The sequence below is a fragment of the Cyprinodon variegatus genome, unplaced genomic scaffold (genome assembly GCF_000732505.1).
Source record: "Cyprinodon variegatus isolate N-32 unplaced genomic scaffold, C_variegatus-1.0 Scaffold105, whole genome shotgun sequence".
Taxonomy (NCBI): Eukaryota; Metazoa; Chordata; class Actinopteri; order Cyprinodontiformes; family Cyprinodontidae; genus Cyprinodon; species Cyprinodon variegatus.
The window spans coordinates 781,154-784,855 of NW_015150558.1; the positions used below are offsets into that span (position 1 = coordinate 781,154).

At 38.7% G+C, this 3,702-nt stretch overlaps 1 protein-coding gene across 1 annotated transcript in view; it reads right to left on the bottom strand.

Moving 5' to 3' along the window:
* Positions 1-3,702, bottom strand: part of znf608 (zinc finger protein 608) — an 86,443-nt gene that overhangs the window by 35,019 nt on the left and 47,722 nt on the right. The window lies entirely within an intron of this gene.

Here is a 3,702-nt window from a genome sequence, read left to right on the forward strand (position 1 = left end):
AATATCGTGCAGTATATCTATATTTTGGAAAAAGACTCACAGACGGAGCATAAACCAACGGCTGCAGCAGATGTTATCTGTCCTCCCTCTGGAAAAAATCATGTATATATTAAAGGACAAACAGGACATGTTTGAATCTATTTGGAACTCCTTCATGTTAAGACTCTGAATATCTAAAAAAAAATAATAATAAAAAGTGCAAGTGATTGAAGAACAAGTGAACCGCAGTTTCCAAAGACAATTTATTGGAGGACAAATACTATCTACTTTAATTTTCATTATAAGAGGCTAAGTATGAAATGTGATCGGTCGCATTGGAGTAAAGTTTTTTGTATTTTATTTTGACTTGAACAGAAACGTAAATATTGCTGTGATTACATTCTGTATATAGTCCAAGATGTTTGTTTAAATTGTTAAAATTTGAATAAATATATTTTGGGGGGGGGAAAAATGACTAAATATGATCATCTAAAATATTTAGTTCCAAACTAAACATTTAGAATTATTAGAAATATTAAAACATCTGTCAGCAAGTTAAATATTTATTTTCCGAACTAAATATTTGATTTACAATTTAAGTTTTTAGCTAGCACCAAGTATACAGTATTAAAATAAATAAACAGAAAAACAAAATTTTCAAATATTTTTGAAAAAGCTCCAGGGGTGAGAAGGGGGGGGGTCTAAAGAGCTGTGAATTGCCGACCCCTAGCCCAGTGGGTCAGAGCAGTTTACTTGTGCTCCAAAAAGGTTGCCAGAACCTGGTTGGATCCCCACAGACTGTACTGTGGGTCCCTGAGCAAGACCCTTAACCCCACTGCAGCAGCCCACTGCTCCCCAAGAGGATAGGTTAAATGCAGAGGTGAATTTCTCCAGTGTAAGATCACCAAAATTCAATTATTATTATTATTAACTTGGCATTAAATTCTATTTTAGTTAAAGTCCTGGTAGTTATTCACTACGAGAAGCAGTGTTATGGAAAGTTTTATTTAGAGTGATCTCTCCAGGCAAAAATAACCGGTAACAAGCCGTGAGGCGTTGGCGTTTTCAGGACGCGGCATCTGTTGGGTTCATAAATAGGTTTTTTTCTTAAGAAGAACTGAAATACAGATTTATATATACAATTCCTGCAGGAAGGAGAGACAGTTGAACCCCAGACTCAAACACACTGTCTCCCACTGGACCTCCTCTGCAGAGCGTTTATTAACAGAACATGACGCATGGTTACAAACAGAGTATTGTTCTGACAGAACAGTTGATCAGTTCATGAAGACAGAATGCTCCATCAGAATGACAAGGCAGGATGGTCTCCTGACTGGATCATGAGACAGGAGTGGAGCATCCCCTTGCAAAAATGTTTTATAAGCACACATTAATTTTATAATCATCATTGAATAAACTTAACAGCATCCTGCATTAGATATCTGTCAAAAACAAATATAGACATCCAATAACAAACAGGGAAATAATAATAAAGAAAAAGCAATCATCATCTTAGTTAGATGATGTCATGGCGGTAAGTGATGACTGTCGGAGGCTCCAGGAGGAGTTCTGATTGGTTTACAACAGAAGAAAGTGTTTCATTCGTTGTTTTTAAATGAAGAAATGGGGGAATAGAATCTAACAGTTAAAGACAATGTTTTAATTGAAAGCTGATTAACAGGCTTTTGGTCTACTGCAATCATTATAACCAGCTGTGCTGAAGCAGAGAAACCTCTAAAACCTGCAGGACAGGGGGCCTTGGGGATGCCTGTTTTAGCATCATCAGCCAGAAGACGTCAGGTAAGAATCACGCTGGCAGAGATGAATCCAGAAGGAGGAAGAAAGGTTTTCCTCATCGCCCCTGGAGCTTCTGCAGGTCGGAAACAGTTTCTATTTTTAGTCCTTCTGTCTCGTTCTGGGAGGACGCCAAAACACTCGGGGGCTCGTCCGTTTGGGTCCCGCTCTCTGAAATGTGAGCCGTGGTTTCCACATCCGTTTGTGAGAAACTAGAAAACTATAAAAGGCTTTATGGAAGGACAAGGAGTGCAGACTCCCTGTGGGCCCCATAAAACTTCTTTACATGTACGGTTAATACAAATATTCCTTATATGTGCAATTAAAAGTGATTAAAAATCATTTTAAGAAATATCCACAGATTTTGGGACTTTAACAAAACATGAAACCCTNGTTTTATAAGCACACATTAATTTTATAATCATCATTGAATAAACTTAACAGCATCCTGCATTAGATATCTGTCAAAAACAAATATAGACATCCAATAACAAACAGGGAAATAATAATAAAGAAAAAGCAATCATCATCTTAGTTAGATGATGTCATGGCGGTAAGTGATGACTGTCGGAGGCTCCAGGAGGAGTTCTGATTGGTTTACAACAGAAGAAAGTGTTTCATTCGTTGTTTTTAAATGAAGAAATGGGGGAATAGAATCTAACAGTTAAAGACAATGTTTTAATTGAAAGCTGATTAACAGGCTTTTGGTCTACTGCAATCATTATAACCAGCTGTGCTGAAGCAGAGAAACCTCTAAAACCTGCAGGACAGGGGGCCTTGGGGATGCCTGTTTTAGCATCATCAGCCAGAAGACGTCAGGTAAGAATCACGCTGGCAGAGATGAATCCAGAAGGAGGAAGAAAGGTTTTCCTCATCGCCCCTGGAGCTTCTGCAGGTCGGAAACAGTTTCTATTTTTAGTCCTTCTGTCTCGTTCTGGGAGGACGCCAAAACACTCGGGGGCTCGTCCGTTTGGGTCCCGCTCTCTGAAATGTGAGCCGTGGTTTCCACATCCGTTTGTGAGAAACTAGAAAACTATAAAAGGCTTTATGGAAGGACAAGGAGTGCAGACTCCCTGTGGGCCCCATAAAACTTCTTTACATGTACGGTTAATACAAATATTCCTTATATGTGCAATTAAAAGTGATTAAAAATCATTTTAAGAAATATCCACAGATTTTGGGACTTTAACAAAACATGAAACCCTAGAGGAAATAAATAAATTTGATCCTGTCAGTCGGGGGGCAGTATTTCACTTTTATAAGATCTTTAACAATATATGTGTAGACACGATTAGGATTAAAAAGGCATGAGAAGATGAGTTGGGGCAACAGTTATCTGAAGATCTGTGGGAGGAGGGTTTGAAAAGTATTCAAGATTGTTCAGTCAATGTCAGACACAATCTCATACAGTTCAAAACTATACATAGGCTCCATTATTCGAGGGAGAAACGGAGCACTTTCTTTCCTAGTGTGTCTCCAATTTGTAATCGCTGTCGGGTTGCTATTGGTAACCTGACGCACTCCTTCTGGTCATGTGTTCAGCTTCACTCATTCTGGAAGAAAATTTTTTATGTTTTTTCAGCAGCTTTCGGAAAAAGATGGGATCCAGAACCTCTTATTGCCATCATCGGGATCTTGCAACCAGTCACTAAAAGTGAGAAAATGGCTGTCTTGTTTGGTACGGTGATTGCTAAAAGATGGATTTTGAGATTTTGGAAAAAGGACTCTGTGCCCACATTTGATTTGTGGTTGGGAGAACTAGCAAATACTCTGCATCTGGAAAGACTGAGACACTATAACGGAGATAAGGTCGATGTGTTTGAGAGAATATGGGACCCTGTACTAAAATTCCTTTAACGAAAAAGTGATTCCGACTGACTCGTCGCTGCTTAATACCCTGTATAACTCCTTTTTTTTCATGCTTGTGGA